The sequence below is a fragment of the Triticum urartu genome, chromosome 5 (genome assembly GCF_003073215.2).
Source record: "Triticum urartu cultivar G1812 chromosome 5, Tu2.1, whole genome shotgun sequence".
In the NCBI taxonomy this organism is placed as follows: Eukaryota; Viridiplantae; Streptophyta; class Magnoliopsida; order Poales; family Poaceae; genus Triticum; species Triticum urartu.
In genome coordinates, this window is record NC_053026.1 from 478,214,228 (window position 1) to 478,239,776 (window position 25,549).

General features: G+C 45.3%; 1 long non-coding RNA gene across 1 annotated transcript; it reads left to right on the top strand.

Annotated features, from left to right (window-relative positions):
• Nucleotides 1-24,429: 24,429 nt before the first annotated feature.
• LOC125556366 lies at nt 24,430-25,211 on the top strand. Its single transcript, XR_007305069.1, has 2 exons — nt 24,430-24,692; nt 24,813-25,211. It is a non-coding gene; the product is annotated as an uncharacterized LOC125556366 (long non-coding RNA).
• Nucleotides 25,212-25,549: the final 338 nt, after the last annotated feature.

The window sequence follows — 25,549 nt, forward strand, 5'->3', positions numbered from 1 at the left end:
GCTGGGACCCACCAGCTACACCTTCGCACGCAAGGAAGTGCGTTCGGGCAAAAAAAACGGTTCGCCCCCCTGACTGCTGGGACCCACCAGCTACATCTTCGCACGCAAGGAAGTGCGTCCGGGCAAAAAAAAGAAAACCAAAACGATTCGCCCCCCAGACTGCTGGGACCCACCGGCCCCCCGACTGCTGGGACCCACCAGCTACATCTTCGCATGCAAGGAAGTGCATCCGGGCAAAAAAAACGATTCGCCCCCTGACTGCTGGGACCCACCAGCTACATCTTCGCAGGCAAGGAAGTGCCTGACAGTCGAGATCCACCTGGTCGAAGCGTACGTAGCGTTGTCATTCTGGTCGCAAACGTGTACGTACATAGTGGTCGATGTAGAGGCGCGCACGTGTCGTAGTAGAGGCGCGCACGTGTTATAGTAGAGGCACGCACGTAGCATGTACACGTACGTATAGCGGCCAGGGTGCAAGAAAGAAAATACGGCCACGTATGTGTACATACGGGCGGGGTCTCGAACGCCTACTCGCGCATACGTACGGCGAGGGCTCATGTACCTGGCTGGGTTGGAACGGAGAAACAATGTCGTCGTCGTGTTCATGGGTCGGAACGGGATGCGTGGTCGTGTTCATCAGGAGGGCTTGGACGGAAGAGGCGATGGAAACGAGGCCTGGCGTACCGAACAACGGAGGAAACGGACCTGCTACGATCGAAACGGGGGTCCTGTTGATCGGGAGGGGTGTGGCGTAGCACAAAACGGAGGAAACGCACCTCCTACGGTCGAAACGGGGGTCCTGTTGATCGGGAGGGGTGTGGTGTACCGCAAAACGGAGGAAACGGACCTCCTATGGTCGAAACGGGGTCCTGTTGATCGGGAGGGGTGTGCCGTACTACAAAACGGAGGAAACGGACTTGTGTTGGAGCGCTACGATCGAAACAGGGGTCCTATTCATCGGGAGGGGTGTGGCGTACCGCAAAACGGGACTCCACGGGATACTGTTCATCTCCACCGTCGACCCCCTCCAGCCTCCATGAGCTACTGTTCATCCACCGTCGACCTCCTCCAGCCTCCACGGGCTCCTGTTCATCCAGTCTCCACCGCGCGCTACTCCACCGGCTCCTGTTCAACCACCCCTCCATCGTCTACTGTTCATCCAGCCCTCCACACCATAGGGTCCTGTTCAACCACCCCTCCACGGGCACCCCTCCATCGTCTACTGTTCATCCTGCCCTCCACGGGGTGGTCCTGTTCATCCAGCCCTCCACGGGGTCCTGTTCATCGAGCCCAACCGGCTCGATCGATCGGGGTCCTGTTCATCCAGAGGCAACACCACGGGGTCTTGTTCATCCACCCCCACTGGGAACTATTCATCCAAACCCCCACCCCCCCCCCCACAACGCTCACTGTTCATCCAGAGGCAGCATCGATCGGCTTCAGTTAGCAGCAGTAGCCAAGGAATCGCTCGATCGGGTTCAGTTAAGAGCCATCGATCGATCGCTCGGGTTCAGTAACGCGTAGCCGCAGTGCAATCGCTCGGGTTCAGTTAGAGCCCAACGCCTCGCTCGGGTTCAGTTAGAGCCAACGCCTCGCACACGCGCGCGTACGTGTACGAGAGAAACGCGCATCGCTCAGCCCCTGACCTCCCACCGTAACCGGGAACTCCCCGAAATTTTCCTCCCCCTCGCTTCTACCATGGTTTTTTCCGTCATGGACGGCCCAAAGAATGTCATGCAGCTGCGTCTCCGGCCCGCCCAGGACGAAAAGCCCATTTCTTGTCATGAGTTCTTGTCATAGAAGTATGAGCCCATCACATCTATGATGATACCGGGTTTTGTCCCAACTATCGTCATAGAAGTGTCATATGTATGACAGAAAAAAATTTCGTTCGGCCCAAAATGTCACGGATGTGTCTTTTTTGTAGTGGTGTGATAGACACTAATGGCGCACCACGCCCATGGTGCGCTACTACTAACATTTTTTTCCAAATATACTAATGGCGCATCAGGGCACAATGCGCCATTACTAGTTTTAACTAGTAATGGCGCACCACTCACCCGTGCGCCACTACTATCATTTTTTTTGCAAAACTACTAATTGCGCACCACCAGCTGGTGCGCCATTAGTAACCAGGGTTACTAATGGCGCATTTGTAGGTGGTGCGCCATTACAAAGAACTCCATTTACGAAAAATAAGGGCAAGAAGATTGTGAACAGATAGCTAGCTAAGATCGATTGTATTTAAATTGTAGCCTTCATTTCTCGATTGTATTTTGACATATTGAAATGATATTTCTTCTGTTCTAGTGTCCTCATGAATATTTATTTATGTTTATTATGGTATTGAATTTCTAATTCACAAAAAGTATTGAATTTGTTAATATTTTTTGAACTCATGAATATTTTTAAATTTAATTCATGGGCACTTTTTGAATTCATGAATATTTTTTCAAATTTGATGATATTTTTTCATATTCAATCCCCCTCGCCGCCGAGCACCCCTCCATCTCGATCGCTATCCCCCCTCACCGCCGAGCACCCCCCGCACCCACCCCCGCCCCACCGCCGCCGCGACCCCCACCCTCCCCCGCCCCACGCCGCCGCCGACCCCCCGCACCCTCCCCCGCTCCACCGCCGCCGCCGACCCCCCGACCCTCCCCTGTCTCGCTCGGTTCCTCCGAACGGAATCGGCCGAGCGCACCACCCACCCCTCCCCCCCCGAGCGGAGACCTAGGGTTCAAGACACAACTGCCGGCCCTCCGGTAGGCAACAAAAAATCCTAAAAAATACTAATGGCGCACCGCTAGGGGATGCGCCATTGCTATCCAAAAAAAGATTACTAATGGCGCACCTCCAGGAGGTGCGCCATTGCTATCAAAATAAAGTTACTAATGGCGCACCGCTAGGTGGTGCGCCATTGCTATCCCTCCCCCCACTAAAATCCCCAATCCCCTATTCCCAATCTCACATCTCTCTCAGCCACGACCCACTGCGCCGCCGCCCCTATGTGCGCCGCCGCCCCCGCGCCGCCGCCCGCTCGCCCCCGCCGCCTCCCTCTCCCCATCCTCCCCTTCCTCCCCCTTCTGCCCCGACCCCACCCTGATGCGTCTCCGTCTCCACGCCATCGAGCACCGAAGCAGGCTGGAGAAGTCCTTCTTCCACCTCGGATTCCACCGCCTCTCCTATAAGCCCGGTCGGTCTACTGCTCCTATTCCACCGTCGGGCCTTCGTGTGCCTCCGCGGTGAGCTCCCCTCGCTTCCCCTCTTCCGCCTCTCCTTCTGTTTTTTACATTTGCCATGTTTTTAGCTAAGAGCAATCCTACATTTGGCATGTGACCATGGTCCCAAGATTTGCCATAGCAAAATATTGTAGCTGTGTAAACAAAAAAAAGTATGATAGCTCAAAAAATGAGATCTGAACCTACTACACAAAAATTCAGTCATGTATCAAGGCGGCAAAATGTTTGTTTGTTCTATAAAATAGCATGGCAAATTTTTATCTAAGAGTTTGTTCTATTTGTATTTATCTAAGGATTAGCATGGCAATTTTCTACATGGCACAATCTTCCAGCATGGCACAATCTTGTGCTACTACTGCTGCGTTGCTGCTCCTGCCGCTACTAGGCTCCTTGCATTGCTGCTGCTTTGCTCACTGCTCCCGCTGCCTAGCTTCAACGCCGCCCCCTCCCGGGCTCCGCCGCCCCCTCCATCTGCCCGTTACAACCCATGGTTGTCATGCTTTGTCGCTTGGTGTCCTCGAGCTGCTTTGTCTTGTGTTTTGCTGCCCCCGAATGGATAGTTTGCTAGGTTTGGGGACTGCTCTAGGGTATTTAGGCCTCGTGTTTTTGCTCTTCTGTGTGTAGTTTGGCGTGGTTGTTGCTCTGCAAATAGTTCAGAGATAGCTGGGTTTGTTTTGTGTCATGGCTCATATGTCTTTCTGGTTTTGCAGTGCTGCCTCATATGTTTGTTTTTTTGAATTATTTTTTGTAGTTCAGAGCTAGTGGCAAGTTTAATCTTGTGGTGTAGCTGCCCTTCTGCTGTAGTGTCTTTTCCATGAGTTGGTTTACGTACCTTGTATCTTGTGCCCAAACCTGCAAGTAGAAGGATCATCAAACCAAGAAACCTTTTGATGCATGATTCCCAAAATGTAGAATGATTTTGAAGTTGCTGTGGTGGATGCCTATATACTAGGACATCAGAATGTTGAATCATGGGAAAATAATTCCATTGTTAGTGATCAGTGGGCACTAATTATATCATCCTAGTATTTCACTTGTGATGATGTTGTACTTGTGATGATGCTAGTTGTGATCTTCTGAAATGACCCATTGGCGACTTCATTACACGGGGATAATGATTTTGTAGGTACCCCGAGAGGACCTTGAGTTTGCTGGAATGTCGATTAACTTCCGTTCCGGCAAATTCGGGTACTCCATAATGTCCTATTTTCAGCAAAGGTCATGCTGAAATTTTCCGTGAATTTTAGCATGACTTTGCTAAAAATAGGACATATGGGGTACTTGCGACTAATGCATGGGCCGGGGTATCTTAGTACTTAATTAAGTAGGATCAACTACCTCTTGTGTTATACAGATAGAAGTGTGATATCAGCTCATAGTTATTACTAATGTCAGTTGCTCGTCATCGATAAACCCTAATCTGGTAGGATGACCTATTAAAAAAGCCAATACCATATATTCTATTTGGATGGCCCTGCTAACCCTTGACCATAAATACTTGAGATGGATGTAGCAGGCTTAAATAAAGAAATGTTTTTTAGGCCAACTCCACTAGGCCTGGCTGAAAATGCACAAGTGTGCATGACTAACAAAATTCTATTATAAAGATAAACATGAAAGAGGAACCACTCATCCTAACAATTTGCTCTCAAAATTACCACTTCACTTCTTACTACTGAAAATCTTAGACCATCTCCATTCACCAATAGCTCAAACCAGTTCGAAGGGCGTGTTTTCACAAACACTATGGATTATCTTATTGGACCCAACGCAAGAGATGATGTAGTTTTGAATTATATACATAGTTAATTATTAACTAATTTATATTGTTCATTTCAAAATAGTTGACAGCTTATTTCCATTGACAGCTTATGTTCATTCTTCAAAGAATGTGCGGGAGATGGTAGACAAAACCCCCTACACCGATGGCTCCGAATTAACATACAAGGAGAAAAATCATCTCGTTGGATTTTGTACTGACATTGAGAATTACAATATCTACAATCAAACTCCTCAAAATTATGGTCAATACGTGCCACTAGTGCATGTGTTGAACTACGGTAAATACCATGGAGATACCCTGGTAAGATTTTTTACTATTACGACATCCGTGCATCTTTTGCATACTTCTAAAACTAGTACATCATTGCTAATTATGAAGTTATTACTATGTTTTTCAATAGATAATCCTAGAGAATTGTGCGCCTCATTTGATGTATCAGAAAGGTAGCCTTAATGTTTTGAACATACAGCCAGGTCATCCTACGAATCTCAACTGGCCATACCAGATTTCTAAAAGAAGTGGAGACATGCAAATCAAAGGATGGAAAAAATGTATGGACAGTCATCAGGAGGTTCTTGGAAGCAAAGGGAAGCGAAGCGCAAGAATTGGAGACAAGATGATATCCATTCTCCATAATGGAGAGTTAGGGTCTATTTTGTTTTATGCTATTTTACCTTAAATAGGGTATTTAGGTCATGTTTAGGCATAGCAGTAGCAGTAGCACGGAGATAAGAGAGGACACATCTCTCAATTATCTCCAAATGCAGCATTACTTTCGACAAACTCGCTACTCGCGGTCTCGAGACTTGTAATGTTCTAACTTTGTTCAGTATTTTAAATTCGGAGATTAATATGATGAATTGTATTGGGAGACTAATCTTCTATTGTATTCGATAAATCTGTTGTTTATATGTTGTGTTCTCTATATTCTGTGCAGTAATATGTTTTGTAACCTGTGAAAATATTAGAAAAGAAAAAATATAATCCCTAATATTCATACTAGTGGTGCACCACTCATCACTTTAGTGGCGCACTGCAAAAAGCACACTAGTGGCGCATCATCAACTAGTGCGCCATTAGTAAGCCAGAGCACATGGGTAAATATGGCCCCCTGGGAGGCATACTAATGGCGCACCGTGGGATATACTAATGGCGCACTACGTGGTGCGCCATTAGTAAAAAAATCTAATGGCGTGATGCTAGTGGCGCACCTGTAGTGTGCCATTAGTTGCCAAAATAGGTGTGCCACTAGCAGGCCTTTTCCTAGTAGTGTCGAGATATAAGTATAATGGTATTTACTTTAGCTAGTGATTTACGTGGCCATGTTAACGTGGTTGTGTAAAAAAATGTCACTTCCTACTCGTGATTTGCGTTGTATAATTACAAGCAAGATGCTCGTGCAGTGCACGGAACATCAATATGCATTTTTTTTATACAAAACACATGTTGTGATTTACCCATGCAGGAGTAATCCTATGTGTAAAAACTAATGATATTTCGAGAATTTTATCGGAAAACTGGTATCTCGAGAATGTCATCGGAAAAATGAAACATGAGAGATAGATGAGGAGGAGTGGAGCGTGGTGGTGACTAGTGGCCGGAATGGGTGAAGGCATGGGGATGGACGGCGCTGGCAGGCGGTAGCGGCCACCATCCTAGATTGTTTTGGAGACTTTCTTTTTTAATTACTCAGCATTGAGGTATGGGAGATAGGGATGTGGAGAGAGGTGCGGCTATCTTTTGTAAAATTCTCATAGTTTGCTTTCTATCCGTCAGATATAGATGAGACGGTCTATATTACAAGATGGCAGGCACACCATCATTGCCAACTCGGTTTTTTATAAGGGTACAAATGATAAATTTGCTAACTACTAAAGTAAAGTGGAATTTGTCCATGTTATACAAGTAAATTAAGGTGATTGTTTATCATACGGGTAAGGGTGGATGAAGGTGGTAGGAACAAATGCTCCGCCTAGAGCATGTGTGTGTGAGATGGAGTTTGTGTGTGTGTGTGTGAGAGAGAGAGAGAGATGGAGTCTTAGTGTGTGTGTGCGTGTGTGTGATGGAGTCTTACTCTGTGTGTGTGTGTTTGTGTGTGGGGGGTGGTGGGTGGGTGCGTGCGTGCGTGCATGTGTGTGTGTGTTTGTTTGTGTGTGTGTCGCGGGGTCCTTGGTGGCGGATGTAATTTAAGTTTGCATGGCTTCATCATAGAGAGGTGATCTGTATGGCAGAGGCCACCAACGATGGGGTGCGAGAGAGAAAATGCCCATAGAGAGGGAACAGAAGGTGTGTGTGCGTGAGAGTAGTCGACATTGAGAGAACGTGTTTGTTTGAGATTCACCAAGGAAGACTACTATATATCAATGGTGCATGTAGGCAGGAATTAAACGAAGGGATGGTCTTATTGGTTTCGGGGATATAGGGGAAGAGTGAGAGGGGGGTAGCTACAAGGAGATTGTTAAGTGTGAGTGTGTGTTTTACCCATCCAGGCGGAAGTTATGTGCACACAAGAAGAGAACGATTCGATGCGGCGTTAGGGTTGAGGGTAATTAACTACGTATGGAGACATAGAGACCTTCAACATGCATGTGTGAGAGGTATACATGTATACATGGGATGTGTGTGTGTGCGCGCGCGCACATGATCGGGATAAAAGAAAGAAGACATAAGTCATAAGCTAAGATCAACGACATGGGAGAGACGGATCGGTATGACAATATGCATGCATGCGAGAATGCAGGGAAGAAGGCCCGACAATTGAGCATGTGTTTTTGTCTTTAAGAGATAGTGGCGTGGGTTGGAGCATGCATTTATGGCGAGCAGAGGGAGTGAGGCACAACGATTGTGCAAAAGAGATCAACCTATAAATGAAAGAAGGGTGATGGAGAAACAGATAAATGGAAAGATAAAGATGCTAGCTAGTGTGCATTTGAGATAGGAGTCGAGTGGATCAGAATGCTGAGTTATGGGTGTGGGTGTGAGAGAGATGAAGAAAGGGTGCATGTGACTCACATACAAACAAATATCAGAGAGAAATGAGATCCCGAGAGACGGAGTTTTGTGTCTGCGAGAGAGTAAGATATTTCAAAATGAGAGTGATAGCTAGAGAAACATATGGGGGAACACAAGATATCTCTAGGGAGAGAGAGTAGTGTGAGCGACATACAAGAGAACAATGGAGAAATATGAGACCCTGGGAGATAGAGTTTAAGAGGAAGAGTCGTAGGTTCTCATACCTAAGGAGCGAAAGACATCTCTCTATGAGGGGTGTGCGGGTGGCACACAGGGGAATAGTAGAGAGAAATGAGACCCCGGAAGACAAAGTTTTGTGTTTGTGTGAGAGAAAGAGATTCCACACATAGCAGGGAGCGAGATATACTTAGAGAGAGAGATAGAGTGATTAAGGTCGAGGGATAGAGGACCGTCAGTGCGTTACGAAGATAAAAATCATTGTCGACATACCGGTAGCACGAGAGATACCCGAGAGACGATGAACGTGTATAGGTCTAGAGAGATAGTCCTATATAAGCATGAGTGATAGTTATATGAGATGAATATCTGGATTAAATGGGATTCAAATATTTAAACTGGAGATCACGACATCGATAATATCATAACGCAAATTGGTGTATCAAACATGCATATTCATTTGAATTTGGGGACACATGTAATGTTATATAGTTTATCAATATTGGTGATCCATAGATTCTTTAATTAGAAACAATGCATTGTTTGTATGCAATTAATGTCTAAACGGGATTACACTATATGTTGTGTGTGTGAAACACATTATACATGTTTGAGAAGTAAAAAAACCCGCATGAAACACACATTAATTGCAGACAGTTAGCGAGGAATGCATACATTGGATTTCAACATAAAGTGGTTTCAAATATTTGAAAATCCAAATTGATGGATACAACCTTATGAATCTGAGATCATGCCATTTGTAAACCATATTTATGTATAAAGGGTGTTGTGCTTTTGAAAGTATATATAAAAAAATGATGTATATAGAATTTTATTCCAATCAAAAATGGATCCTGCCAGAAAAAAATAAAATACAAATGGGATTCAAATTGAGTTGGCACGGTAAACGTGCACTCTGCAAAATTTGAACGAAGCGGGGCAAGTCACAGTAACCGCCCGAAACCAAATTCTGCGAGATGGAAATTACTACTGCCTATCCCTGCCACGCAAAGCCTATGTCCCCGATTTCTATAGGTTTCAATAGGGGTAGGTTTGTAATTTCACTCAAACTTGACATAACCGCCTCTCACCAGGATTCATACACGATGGGCGCCAAAACACAGTGTGTCCTCGGCCAAAATCGACTCCCTCCCCGATTCATACACGGTGGGCGCCAAAAACAAACTCTCGTTGGCAAATATTTGGTGTATGCGAGATTACCGTCCTATCCCCAACCGACTAATATTGCTGTGATGTAGGAAATTTGAAACGGGGGCTATGTTTGTGATTTCCTCGCATTTGAGACAAGCGCGCCCTGAAGACATGGTTCCCCCCTTCCTCTCCACCTCCATTTCCCCATTCGTACTCTGTGGGCGCCAAAACACACTCACCACCCCAGCCTCCTCCGTCCGCCACCCCATCCACCGGCGTCCTCCTCCACCATGTCGGAGCTGATACCCCGACGCCCCCGTCCATTGCAAGAGATCGACCACTTTCATGCACGGCTTCGGACCGGGATCCTTGCATCCCGTCCTCTCGCTTCATCCCCGTCGTCGTCCACCGCACCCCGCCGCCACCGTCTACCCTCCTAGATCTACTTCCACGCCACCGAGAGCCATCGCTACCGCACCACCGTCAAATTCTCAGCAGATGCATACACGGCGCCGCACTAGAGGTGGTACTCTTTCGTATCTGCTCAACTTATTTATTGCAACAAGAAAGTAGATCGCCACTGCTTTACTCAGATTTCTTGTCCATCACTTACTTGCTAGTTGAAAGCAAACATTGGTTGCGAAGTTGCCTTTGTCCGGTTTGCACCTTCAGATCCGCCATGGCACGCTCAACACTATACTCCCAATGCTTATGGTTTTCCCCTTTTATATTCCACACTAGTTAAATCACAGTAGACTAAATTTCAATATTGGGTCAGTCGATTTTTCAGAGCTCGCCGGAGTTCGCCGATGCGAACGAAGGGGCTCGGGTGGGGACTTTGGTTGTGGGGGCGGTGGTGGGGCCTCGCCGAACAAAGAAAACTCGACGCGGGTGGGGGCGGGGGTGGGGGGTGGGGTGGCCGAGGAACACAGGCGGTGGGGGCCGGTGGTCCGGCCGGCGGCCCGTGTAGTGTTCTGTATGGGAAGAATCAAAGACGAGGAAGAAGAAGGGTTAGGAGACGTAGGATCTTCATCCAACCGCCTGAAATGGTCGACTGACCCAAATGACAAAAGTCACGCGACTTGCATGCAGACATGCCTTTATATTCAGTACCATCATCGTACCTGCTTAGCACTTCTCCTGAATCCATCAAGCTAAACAACATGCCACTCATAATTCCAGACTTGTTGCTCAAGTACGAATCTGATATGATGCTGATATTACTAAAACAGATAACATTTAATTTGTCAGCTAATGTTCCTACTTTACTTTTGAAAAAGCACGTGCACCACATATAGAGAGACAGCAGGGAGTTGCTTTCTTAATGCGCTTTGGTTCATCATGTGTGGGCACTATGCGACGAACATTTTATTATCCAAAATCTACTTGCTCTTCTTTAGCATGTTCCTCTTCCGTTCTTCTTTAATAAGTACTCTCTCCATTCCTAAATACAAGTCTTTGTATAGATTCCACCATGGACTACATATGGATAAAAATGAGTGAATCTACACTCTAAAATGTATCTGGATACATTTGTATGTGATCCATAGTGGAAATCTCTACCAAGACTTATATTTTGGAACAGAGGGAGTATGATAGTAGTACAATATGTTCCTTGTAGTGAAGATGAGCAGGGACATTTCCAGTCTAGAGGTCTATACGGTCGGTTGGTATGGACATTTTGAACTCTTCAGGCCTCTTTGATTCGTAGATTTTGTAAACATGGGAATAGGATCTGTAGTGGCCTGCCCACTTAAATCCTATAAGAATAGCAAGGAAATGCAGGGAGTTGTGTCGCCTTTGAGAGTTACACTATTATTAACAGTACCGCACCTTCAGTTGAAGAGAGCTGGTATCCGAAGCCTTTCTAGCCATACCGGCAATACTAGCACATATATTCCAGCAAGTTCCACTTTGCTAATTTTACTTTGATGCTTATGGTTTTCCTGTTATATCTACACTATGATGTGTGTAGCTGATTTGTGTCACACTAGCAGCAGTACACTCTTGAAGCTAAACACCGCAATGACTTACAAAATTGGCACCAAGGCATTGAGTGCCATTCTGGATGCAATGAAACTCATATGCTCCCCACCTGTTGATTCTTGTTCAGAATATGATCCTAATGACTATTCTAACCTCGAGAAGTCAAAGACAGATGGCCAGTCCTGTTCACCCATCAAGGTGCCTGTTCTAATTTGGCAAGACTTTATTGATTTCGCGTATCTTGCATATGTTGTCTTGCATTTCTTCTACTTTGTTGCACCACCATCTGCTTAGTTTACTCATCATATATGTCGAGATGTCGTCCCCATCCATTATCAATACATTTTCCATCTGCCATCATACCATGTTTTTCCACTCAAATGTTGTTCTTGTGCATCAGACATCAAAAAGGAAGAGGGTGATTGCCGAACCTGAAGGAGCACCAGCAAAGTCCTTGAAAAATGTGGTTGTGCCGGAGAAATCAGACAGAACCCCACTTATATTGGATGTACAACTAGTGACACAAAACATAGGACCGACTCCAGCAGAATGTACCCATACTTCACTGGCCACACCACTAGCCGCCCCACACATGACCTGCACACCAGCAAAAGGTATGCCGATTTCAGTTGCCATAGCACTAGCCGTACCACAGAAAAATCCCACTCCAGCAAAAAGTACAGCAAGGCCACCGGCCGAAGACCTATCCCAACTGCAGAGACGGCCAATTCCTGCAGATTGGAACCCCATTCCAGTTATTCCCAGTTTAAAAGACAATGCTTTCAATGTTGTTAGGGACTACATGCATATATTCCCATCATGGGAAGATTATAGTGAAGACAAACACCATTTTCACATCTTCCTGTCCCACTTACATGTAAGTGCTATTATTCATGGTGATTATCTTCCTGTTTTCTGCTGATTGAACACATCAATGATTTACATTAAATTGTTGTAAGCAGGCGAGGCTCAATCTGGATAGTCATGACGAGCAAAGCATGCTTGTGCTTTTCAAGGAAGCATTGCAGTAGTATTGGTGTTATTTGAGGAAATCACACTTTGATGGCAAGTCTATAAATGAATTTCTGGTGAAGTCTCCTGTGCTAAATTTAGAAGACATTGAATGGAAAAACCTTGTTATGCACTGGTCTCGTTCCGAGGATGAGGTATTGTCTATGATATCGCATGACAATTTGAACTTCTACTTTTCCGCATGTGCCTTCCGGATCTTTTTGCAGGAAATCTGCTCGAAAAAGAATTCCGGTTTCAAAAAATGATAGGATATTGCAAATATGATGCCCAGTGCTTTGCTGTTGTTAGTACCTGTTGTCCTGTATCACTATACTTGCATTACATACCTGGTTCATTATGTGACAGCAGTATGCATGATAGCTTGCTTATGAATTTTTCGCTCCAAATTATCTGATCTGTATGAATGGTTACGTTAGTTTAGAATATATCCAATGCCAATGAAATTTTTTAGCTCTGCATTGTTCTTGTAAGTACCTGTTGTCCTTTATCAGTGTACTTATATTGACATGTAGTTGTTCATGTACCATCACTCTGCAGCTTATTTTCCTTTGCCCTCCATTTTCTACACATAAGATCTATATTTACTCTTACCATAAGGTTGGGTAACACCGATGGTACTGAAGAAGTTTAGCTCTGCATAGCTCTTGGCTGTACCTTTTGCTTGTATCGATGTACTTACATTTATAGCTACTTGGTTATGTAGCATCACTCTTCATCTTATCTTAAATATTCTCCATTTTTTGTTATATTGTCACATCTATGTTTACTCTTAACAAAATGTAGAATAAAGACAATGCTTATGAAGAAGATTCTGTGGTAAACTTGTTGAATTGCTCCCCCATCAGCATGCACAAGGGATTTATAGAGCCTGCCTTCACCAATAATGTAAGTTTGTCCATCTCAAGCCTTCAAACTTTGTTGTGTCTATTTGGTTAGGCATGCTTGCAATAGCTATTTATTTTTGGTGTTTGCATTAAATTGCATGTTTAAAGTTTATTATGTAGTTCATAAACAAAAGTTTGTCCTTCTCAATTTAAGTTTTTAGTTGTACAACCAAGTTCCTTCTTCATACCATGTAAATTAAACTATATATAGCAAGTGATCTTCTTTTGCACTACATGTAAGCTTTTGTTCTTGATCCATAATCCAGTGGTGTGGTGAACCTACCCACTACAGCACAATGTCATATTCTGCAATGTCATAACTATGAACAATGTCATATAATCTACTATTATTTAAACTGTCTCTTTATTTGCCAATCTAAAATGGGATAAATTGACAACACACTAACCATTGATAATTATGAGTTCTTGATCTATAATCGAGTGGTGTCGTGAAGCTACCAACTCCTTCACAATGTCATTTCATGCCATGTCTTGACCTGAACAATACGATATTGTGTTAATGCAATTTTAAACTGTGTCACTTTATTGGTCAGTAAGAAATGTGATGAATTGTCAGCACTCATACTTCTATGTGCAAAACCTGTCATCTGTCTGCTTGTTTATCTTTCAGAGTGAGGATGATATAAGTGTTAAACAAGCGCAGTCTCATCAGCTTGCTCAGCTGCTTGCGCTGCAGCTCCCCAGCAGGGCTAACCTTTCTTGAACTCTATTGAAGTTTTGTCGGTTTTGTATATTATTTTGTCGGCGTGTTTAGTTGCACCGGTGGCGATCTTTGATGCCCTGTGTATGTAATCTGCTGTCTGCTTGTGCTTTATTATCATAGTGGCGAACTTCGATGCCCAGCGGATGTAATATGCCGTAAATTTTTTATTGTATAGTCTAGGGTTTTTCTTATTCAGGACGCTGTAGTTATTTTACTATATATATATATATCCTTTCTTCGCAGTAAACCGGCCAAACCGTAAAATTACGGTACATAATCGGGGTGTCATGCAATCACAATGTATGATCCGCATCATGGGCCCCGTCATCTTGGTCCGTTAGAAGGCCTGAAACGTGCCGAACAACTCACGGGCTGGTAGCAGCCCGAAATGGACCCCGTCCCATGATTGTGCCAATCAAATCACGGGCTTTTAACAGGCCAAAATTGTCTCGGTCCTTGTTTAGCCCAATAGATTATCGGCTGCAAGCAGGCCGGATGCAAACTGGTTCATAGTTAGGCCCAACTATATGACGGGCTTTTAACAGGCTGAAATTCATATAGGGCTGAAATGTTAAACAGGCCCTTAACAGGACGAAACTAGTATCAGGCCGAATTACTAAATGGGTCTTTAGCAAGTGGGTCCAAAAGCATAGCGTCTAGTTGACGGGTCGAATCTGATATGGGCCATAATTTAGCCCAAAGCCTCTTAAAGGGCCGGACCTGATCTGGGCCATAATTTGGCCCAGAACGTGGTAGGCTTTTAATGGGCCAAATCTCATATGCGCCACTATTAGGCCCGGAACATGGCAGACCATTAATGGACTGGATCAAATATGGGCCGGCATTTGGCCCAAAACATGGCAGCCAGTTAATGGGCCGGCCTACTAGGGTCCTCAAAATCTTGTGGGCCTATAGCTGGGCTGGCCCATTATGGTCCACAGAAATCTTGTGGGCCTTCACCTCGGCCGGCCCATTATGGGCCGCAAAAATCTTGTGGGCCTTTACCTGGGCCGGCCCATTACGGCCTGCAAAATCTTGTGGGCCTTTAGCTGGGCCAGCCATTATGGTCCGCAAAATCTCGTTGGCCTTTAACTAGGCCGGCCCATTATGGTCCGCAAAATCTTGCCGGCCTTTAGTTGGGCCGACCCATTTAAACTTTATGGGCCAGTTTTGGGCCAGTCCACGTGTCAACATATCATAGGCGCATCTCGCCCATTGGATGAGTGACACCTGTGCCAACGCGGAGCTGACACGTGTTTCCGTCAGCCAATCAGAATTTTACACGTGGAAAATCCCCATTGGTCCAGGCTGTTAACGGGTTATCGGATCCAAAACCGGACCCGATAGCTTAACGGCGTTCCGTTACGGTGGATGCCACGTGTCTGTCACCCTTGACGAAAGCACTTCTGTGACGCGCGATTTATCATCATGGAAGTGGACACTTCCGTGATGATAATTTTGGTAATGTCATGTAACACTTCTACAACAGCACGGGTATGACTATATCGATTCTGTCATAAAATTGTCATGGATGTACATGCATGATAGAAAACATGACCTACTGTGACAAACACGTATCATCACGGAAGTGTTTTTTTGTAGTGACACTCGGCTGCATGGAGGAGTGCGCCATCTGCGGCGACGTCCGGTTCATCGTGCTACAGCGAAGCTCGCACACAACGGCGCCTACGCATCTCTTGCAGAACATCTTTGCCGCCGTTGCTCAACTACTAGCCGGAGACGAGGACGACCGCAGCCTCGGCCTTAGAGCTAGCACTGATGGAAAAACACGCACGCTGCACGCACATGAGCACGTACAGAGTGCCCACGCCGTGGTGCATCCCCAGTCGCCCCTACTCCTTCTGCGCACGTTATCTATGAAGGAGGCTACATGCCTAATGATGATGTGGGTGAGATCTTCTAGGACTCAGATGACGACAAGGAAAATTATGGGGGGGTGTCTCCAACAGTGTAACACCCCAAAATTTTGGTTTTGATTTTTATCAACTTCTTTATTTGATTTAAAGAAGGTCACTTGATTTTTTTAAAAGGGGCTCATCTTCTCAAATCTTTTTATGACAAATATTTCATGAGTTCTTCCCAATCTTGATTTTTGGTCTTCAAGATATTTTATCTTGTGTTGGCTCAATACAAATAATTTTGGAAGGCTTTTACAATTCCTTTTTATTAAAAAGAATTCCTATAAATTATGAATTTTATTCTTCCCCATTTAAAAATTACTCTCTTGCCATGACCTATGTTGAAAACTTTCTTCCAAAACCCACCTCCCCACTTTGGGTCAAGTCAAGCATCAAGTCCAGCAAAGTTCAACTTCCCCTAGATTTTAATTCTATTTTTTTTAAACTCAAAATCTTTTTCTGTCATTTATTTTAATTTCATTCTTTTTTCTTTTCCAAGAATTCTGAGATAATTTGGGCAGTCTCCAGATGCATCAAGAGATCACTGCACCAAGTTTCAGCTCTAGAAAAATTTTCCACGTGCATAAATCATTTCGTCGAACAGGTGGCCGGCACAGTTCCTGTCAAGTTTCAGAAGTTGAGTGTTTGGTTCAGTCATCAGTGTCGTTTTCGGCAGGGCTCCTCGTCAATCTCGCCAGTAGCTGCCTTGGATCGTTGCTCACTGCTCCTTCTTCCTATCCAATGCGCCGCATGGTTGTTTGGCCGGTCACGAGCATCGGTGGCGACGTGTCACGTCAACTCCGGCGTCTTCCGCGGTGGCAGAACAACCGTGGCGACCAGCAGGGGCCAGGAATGCAGTACGGCGCCGTCCAGCACCGCCCACACCACCAGGAGCCTCCGCGTGGCCGTCCTCTTCCATGTGTGTGCTACAGAACCGTCGTCGTGGCCTGAGAGGCGCAGAGCGCGCTCTCTGCCCCCGACAAGCCCGTGAGCTCCGTTCCGTCGAGGCCACGGGAGCAAGCCAAATCCGATTAAGCTTAGCTGTTGAATGGAACCAGTGAACCAATCCAAAGGTGCCCAGTCACCTAAACCTCTAGCCCGACCAATGCCTCGCCGTAATCGCTCGCCGGAGTGATCCCGTTCTCGACAACCGCCTCGGGCCGGCTATAAATAGAGGCCCCGACCTCGCCTTCGACCCAGCACCACTCCTCGACCTCACCAGAGCCACGCCCAGCCGCTAGAAGGACGTTGAGGAGGCCTTCTACCCCAACTCCGGCCGCCACGACCCACTCGTGTAGCCAGCTTGATTCACTCGATTCCTTGCATAGCTCTAGCTCAAACATGGGGAGGAACCTCCTAGTGCACCCACTCCCCTAACCCGCGCTTCAATTTGGCGTTTGCAGCTCTCTTCGGAGGGATCCATCCTCGTCCGAACCGTCGTCCGCCGGAGTGAAAGCCGTCGTCGGTGTGGTGCTCGCCGAGGACCAAATCCAGCACCCACCGACGCGGAATTGTCTCGTGAGTGCAACCATACCCTTTCCCTCCTCTGGGTCGCCATCGATTGTCATCGGCGATCATCGTTTGCTTCGGCCGGCGGTGGGATTTTAAACCTGACATGCGGGACCCCCCTCGTCAACCTCTCCTCTTTTATTCGAAACGTTTTCTGAAAGCGCCTTCGGGCAAAGTATGTTTCCCGTTGGGTTGGCGTATTTCCAACCGAAACATTTTCTATTTTTTTAAACTAGCCCCTGGAAAGTTTCTGTTTCATCGCAGTTTAGTCCCTGGAGTAAAACCTTAAGAACTTCTAAACAGGAGATGATTTTGAGTTGATTCTTTTTCTGTCATCTTTATTTTTCTATCTAGTTTTTCATCATGTTTATTTGAAAAAATATTTGGAACAATTTTTATGCACGCACGGTATTTACGTTAGTATCCGATTTCTTTTATAGCGTAGATACCGAAGGAGGTGACGGAGCCGCAAACTTCGCCGAGCTAGACTCCGACTACTCCGAACTAGGCAAGCATGTTTGAACCTTTGATATGATGAGTGTTTTTCATGATTGCTTAAGTGGTTTTCTCATGACATGTTTATATGAGCATTTGTGAATGTTATATTTCATGCAAGCAAGCTGCAAGTGAGCTTCGAAATTTGATGTGTTCATATGATGGTGAGATAACCTGATTATGTGGTGGCATGATAGGTTGCAAGATGGTATTGTTGAAGCATGCCAGTTTTATATCAACTATTTAACTCTAGTATTAACGTGGATCAAGTCTTGTTGCCGTTCATCCCCTTCCATGCTACCACATGTTTTCTGCAAAGAATATGGTTGAGTAAGTTGCAAACCTCTTTCCTTGTACACACCAAATAGAGGGGCCATGACGAGGGTTCCATGGCCCTAGAGTAAAGCTCGTCATCCGGTCAGGGGGCATGGGTGTTTCCGGTTGGGACCAAGAGGGGGGCACCCCTTAGAGCACGCGATATAAATTTGATCCCGTGCTATTCGAGGTTGTAGCCTCCCCCGACTTAGAGTTTTCCTTGAACATTGCCTAGGGTGATTCCTGGCAGCGGAATGTGGAATGTGTGTGTACTGGTTAGATGCGTTTCTCCTAAAATACCGTAAACGGAACTAGTCCTTTGAAACTATTGAAATTCGTTGGTTGTGGTTAAAGAGTACAAACTCTGCAGAGTCAAAACCATTCGAGTAACCATGTCCATGGTCAAGGAGTTTGATCAACATATTAGTGTCAATCTCAGTATCAGTCTCGGTGTCAGTCTCAGTGACAGTCTCCGGAGAATAAGCATGAAACTGAGAGTGGTAAACCCGGCTGAATGTTATTCCTGTGGATGGACTAACCAGTTTATTATTATGTACCGAGTATTCCGTGGAATGACGTTACCTTCATGAGCTACTTGAATTTGAATGATGAGATATAAGCCCTTCATGTGATGTCACTCAGACGTCCGACTATGGCATTATTGTTATTTACTTTTGATATAAGCCCTTTATGTGATGTCGCTTAGACGTCTGACTGTGGCATTCTTGTTATTTACTTTTGATATAAGCCCTTTATATGATGTCGCTTAGATGTCCGACTATGGCATTCTTGTTATTTACTTTTGATATAAGCCCGTTATGTGATGTCGCTCAGACGTCCGACTGTGGCATCCTTGTTATTTACTTTCATTATAAGCCCTTTTCGAGATGTCGCTTAGACGTCCGACTATGGCACGTACTGTCATTTATGTTTCAATATAAGCCCTTTATGTGGTATCGCCCTGACGCCCGACTGCGGCTTGTTAAGTTATTTTACCTTTCGAGGCGTAGCTTCAGACACCCGATCAGTCTTCAACTATTTTATTGGGATTTCAGGAGGACTACCGCCTGACTTCCTTTTTATTTAACATGAAGTGCAAATTTATTATCTGAGTGCGCATTACTAGTCTGCTCATGTGCATCATGTTTGCATTTGTTATATCTTATGTCCAAACTGTCTTGCGAGTACATTCAAAGTACTCACCTGGCTTGTTGATTTGGCCAGATGTTGACGAAGGCAATCTTATGGATAAAGAGTACGATAGCGAGTCCGACGCCTAGAGGAGTCCCAGTCAGTCCCGTGCGATCCTGGAGTTGGTCACTTGTATTATATACGCTTCTGCTACCCTAATAAAATCATCGAGCCTCACTCCGGCGCTTGATGAGCTGTAAGATTTTGGAGTCATGTCACCCACTTCACTGTGACATATCCACCACCACTTTTATTACGAGTCAGTAGTTATGCCACCATACCCTTTGTGTCATATCCGCCTTTATGTATAATATCGGCGTGCTTGTAATAAATTGTTGAGCAGCCTCATCTCAACCTTATATAATATTTAGTACTTCTGGATTTATGTATCAAGGATTTGTCTTCCAGTAAGGAGGATTCTTCTATACTGGTCTGATATAATGGTCGGTTTTTCAATAAATGTTTTATTGGAAAACCGGTCCTGACAAACAGTGTTCCTCGGCTCGCACCTCGTGCATCACGGTGGTCGAGCTTGGAGTCATTCATCTGGTACACGTGGCATCTCAGATCTGGACACAAGGTGACATACATCGTCAAGGTCCACGGTCAAGGGGGTCAGGGCGGATGCGACCTCTCACTGCGTCCTCCATTTGAAGCGGCGCGCCAGCCTAGGGTGCCGCCCGCTGCCTCCTCGCCGCATTCAAAAACCTACATTTACTAGTATGTATACACGTGCAAGGCACATCTTAATATAACAGAGTGATTCTGGTAAAAGGGAAAAGAATTAATATATGTGCAAATAGATTCAAATAAAAGGAAATTATAGTGATGTATAAATGCCGATATTAGTTAAATATTGTAAAAGCGGGAAGTAGTATTCACGCCATAAAACTGTACGTTCATTTAAAAAGAACTGCACGTTGCTTCACTTTATTCACGTTTTCTTTTTTTTTTGAGAAATATCCACATTCTCCTACTAAACAATCTCGATTGGGCTCAATCAAACCATCTGGTGGTCATGTGGCAACACAGCCCATTGGAGCTAGTTATGGGCTTCTTTTTTCTAGAAGGGGTACATGATACTTCTAGAACACAGGTGAGGTAGCAATAGTGTACTGTTCATGCGTATCGTACTGATATTGGCCGTTGGATTTAGAAGATCAACGGTTATGATTGATGTTCTTAGTCCTACTTAAAATTGGTACACTATATAGTAGTATAGAAACCCGCATGGAATGCGAGAAACCCACTCCAGACACAGACGTCCGTTCAGGAGCAGGACGCCGGCCAAGCTCCTCCTTCCACCATTTTGTCCACTCTTTCGGCGGCATCTGACGATCAGGAAGAGCAGTTCTCCGGCAAAAAAGCCGTCTGGGTGGCTTGCCCAGCTCGACAGCTAACTCGCTTCTCCACCTACCTCGGCTAGCCCGTTGGAGGCAGCTGCCGCACTAAGCCAGCGCTTGGTTCCGCAGCTGGCCTCTCCAATATAGCTCGAGGAAGAGTGCCGACTCGCTGCCCTCGACGCCGCCGCGTCGTACAACACCTCCAGTGTCTGCGACTGCGCCATCCGTTGTTGATGCGCGCGTAGCCGCGACATGCAGGCAGAGAAAGAAGCCGTCGCGGATGTCGATGAGGTGATGCGGCTGCGCGGATGTGAACGAGGTGACGGGCAGCACGTCCCCGCCCACCGCCATTATCGAGGAAAAGTAGAACACGGGAGGCCGCCGCCGATTGTATACCATGAAGGCCACCGCCGAGGTGATGCCGGCGAATACAACCGTGTCTTGCTCGATTCTTCTTCTGTCAGATGCTAGAGGAGGACAAAGAGATCGGGCGACGACCATTTAGATTAGGTATCTTAATTCTACCAGGCTGGTTGTAATGGGATTATTATATGTAGTATCATGGATGCCAACTACTCCCTCCATTCTTAAATATAGGAGTATTATAAGAGCATGGTTAATAGTATAGCTAGTTGATGGCTACATGACATTGACACGTCATCTATAGCCAACCTTGTAGCCTTCAAGTATAATACTCCCTCCGTCTAGGTGTGTAATTCATCTTACGAAAACCAAATAATCCCAAAACACTTAGGTGCGGTGCATTATCTTCTACCTTGTTTCTTGGTTCTTGACATATCAACCAATAAGAGATGTGGGTGTGCATGCTTTTAATTACTTGAGACTACCAAACACAACATGAAGTGGTTAGTTCATTGCATGCAATGCTATTAATTAGCAAATAAACATTAAGTTCTCTCGTTTTCCCCTCCTCCTTGGTCACGGTGCACAACCTAAGATACAAAGAATTGCTATTTCATCAATACAGGCCCACCTTCCACTCTCACATACTACCTCCGTCCTGGTTTATAAGTCACCTGTGTAGTTCATGCCAAATTTTGACCAAATATTTAACTAACAAAATGTTAATGCATGTCAACAAAAAATATATCATTGGATTCGTATTTCAACATAGTTTTCAATGATATAATTGTTGGTAACATGCACGAACGTTTTGTTAGTTCAGTCTATAGTCAAAATTTGACACAATATACAATGGGGACCAATAAACCAGGACGGAGGAATCGATGCCACGTCAATGTACTAACTAGAAACAAGTTAGACTTGTTCGGTTCAACCACCTCCCTAGGTGTTGGGAGAGGAATTGGCCAGTGCGAGGCGGTTGTATAGGTGGGCAGGTGGCTTAAAACAAGGGAAAAGGAGCGAACCAGCTAAGACGAGGGAGGGAAGCTTCTACATTCGTAGGGGACGTGGCATTGGCTATTGGGCGGCAACATGCGGTCATCCGGGTACGCCATAAAGGATACGAAGATGCATCCTATATCAGCAAGGACCAAGTTCCCTGCGTATAGATCATGTAACAGAACTCCCAAGTTAACTTTGCTGAGGCTACTATTTAATGAGGAGAGAGGTGTTTGTAGTAACATATATGTTACCGTAACATAACGCACACCAATGCAAAATGAGTCTACAACATAATAAATGAAGGCTTGCATGACACTACATTTATGTTACTACCCACTATGATGATAGTAACATAAACTCGTAACATGCATATGTTACTCCCTCCTTTCCAGTTTATAGGGCTTATCTCAACTTTTTTGTTTTTCCGATTTAAAGGACTCAACTCCATCTTCTATTGAGATTCCAAGGCACATCAAATATTTGCATGCCATAATTAAAAGGAACTCACCAATGCATGTAACTTTCCTACTCATCTAGAGGGCAAGCATACATGCACTGCAATTAATCCAAATGAATGCATCATTTTAATTTGGGTAGCTTTGTAAAGTACGAGATACATTCGTCCACTCACCAAGTGCCTTGGTTGATGAGATTTTAGATTTGAGCCTTATAAACTGGAAAGGAGGGAGTACTAGTCTAAATTACTACCCACTATGACTACATTTATGTTACAAACCAACATGGTTAATAATATAGCCAACTGATGGCTACAAGGAACCGCCATGTCATCTACATCCATCATCTATATGCAGTCATGCAATAGTGTGGGCTATAAGGTTGGCTATTAGTACATTAGTACTCTACTTTTTTCCATCTTCTCTCTATCTCTTTCTTCACATTTATTGCATTTACCTAGGAATATGTATATAGCTAGGCTCCTGCAAGTATAATACTGGGCTTATAGCCCGCTTACATGGCATTTTTTGCCTATGTGGAGGAGAGAGTGATGAAAAAGTAAGACTAGACACAATTGGTACAGTAACTTAGATTACTACCTCTATAGTGGGGAGTATGTGTGGTGTCATGCAACACTTCATTGATTAGGTTGTAGACTCGACTCGTCTTGGTATGTGTGATGTTACGGTAACTAGCTATGTTACCACATGCTTCTATTTTATCATTAATTACTCGCCACATCATTTGTTTTGCCTTGAGATGTGTGATGTTACCATCTATGTTACTCCCACTAGGGGTAGTCTATCAGGTGAGTGGGCTCTCATGCAAGAGCCTAGCTATATGTGGATTCCTAGACAAATAGAGTAAGTGTTGCGAGCCACCGCGCACGCGTTAGCAAGGGAGAAGGCGTAGTAAGCAAGCTTCTCGTCGTTCTGCGAGTTGCCACGTGTTGGTAAAAGGATGAAGAAAGCTCATGTAAAAAAAGAGTGGAAGGACGTAGATTCCCGATGACCGAGAAGGATCAAGGAACCTCGTGGTGGAGCATCTGCACTCATAATATTTTATATTATTTATAATATTTTATATTATTCAGCAATATAAAATCAACCAATCATCTCCATAGTAGACTGGAAGAGTACGGAACACGATAGCCCAATGTAGTTACATCATCATACTACATGGCTAACCCACGCTATCACCATATTTCTTGGCCTCCGTGCGACACCTAGCTCTAGTAATCCAGCATCCTGTATCGCTTCTCGGTCCTCGCCTGTCTCAAAGTGCGGCGGGCTGCCATTTTTGCCGTCTATTGAGGTCGGTTAACTCATCACATGTTAGCGACATGCCAGGAGCATTCTAAAAAAATTATTGTACTCTATCACTACAGGAAACAACTAATTTGCTGTCAGGAGTCGTCTTTGCTGTCATCTTTTCGTCGGCCAGACGACAAAGAGAAGGTTTGCCGTCATCTGCAGACGGCAAAGAAAAACTGACGGCAAAATAGCCATTGCCGTCTACCAAAAAAAACACAGACGACAAAGAGCTAACTTTGCTGTCTGTAAAACAAAATACAAACAGCAAAGATCTTTGCCGTCTGCATTTTATATTACAGACGACAAAGAAGATACTTTGCCGTCTGTAATATGAAATGCAGACGGTAAAAATCTTTGCCATTTGCATTTTATATTACAGTCGGCAAAATATACTCTTTGCCATTTGTATAAAAACGCACACGGCAAATAAAGAAGCACACCACGCGGATCGATCCCACGGATCGATGACGTGGCGGCCCGTCCAAACCCACGCAGCCCCACCCACCCGTCGTGATGTACGCACTACCACGCCTACAGCCCCACCCACCCACTAACCCACTGCACACATCGATCCATGGCCGGCGCTGGCAACTGGCGAGCGGAGAGGCGGCGGCCCCGCCTCCAGTAGCCTCCGGCGCGGCCGGCCCCTACCCCCGTCGCCCCCGGCGTGGCAAGCGCGTCGCCCGTCGCCTCCGCTGTGCCGACCCGGTGCGGCGTCTCCCCGGCGCGGCCGGCCCGTCGCCTCCGCTGCCCCGGCCTATCGCGGCCCCCTGTCACCACCTCCCCGTCGAAGCGTCCGTCCACGCCCACCGCCCGCCGACCCGGCACTCCCACCGGACGGCCCGAGCTCTTCTCCCTTTCCTCGTTTCTTTCCCTCTGACCTGAAGTTCTCTCTATCCCTCCACCATCTGCAGGAGCTGGCCATGGAGGTCGTTGACCCTACAACTGATCGAGTTCCTGCCGTCGCGCGCGCGACCCTGCGGATCCGGTCGAGGTCGAGCAACCACCGCCGGATCTGATGCGCGTGACCCCGCCGGACCTCCCTGCCTAGTCCCTCCGTGCGCGCCACCGGACCTGCCTCGCCCAGGCATGTTGCCGGCCCTGCCTTGCCCAGGAGAAGACGAAGATTCGATTTCTTTTTTACAAATTTTTGTAAGGTTCTTGCAAGAAACCAGGACTAATTTTTCTTTCTTTTTATGTGGGGGTCTTTTATGTAAAGTGTAACCACCACATATATATAAGAAACGAGGTGGGAGTTAATGCAAACGAGGTGGGTCGCACTATTCGTCACCCTGCTTGAGGAATAGTTATTCTTCACCCCCCCTCTATTTTACCATCAATGCACCGTAATTTTACATTCTGTAAGTTTTGTCTTATTTCTGACGTAAAAAAAGACCGTAAGAAAATATATAATCACTGTAAAAAATATTTTATGTTATGTAAAATTACAAACGTAAAAATATAGTCTAAAATACACATAAACTACAAATTTTCTAGTCTTATGACCTATATTTTTATTTTTCTTATGTCAAATTTTACATAGTGAATCAATAGGAATGTAACTATTTGAATTCTAAACGTAATTTAATTATGAAATGATCGTAAGATTACCTCGGATGAAGAATAACTTATTCTGCACTCTGGATGATGA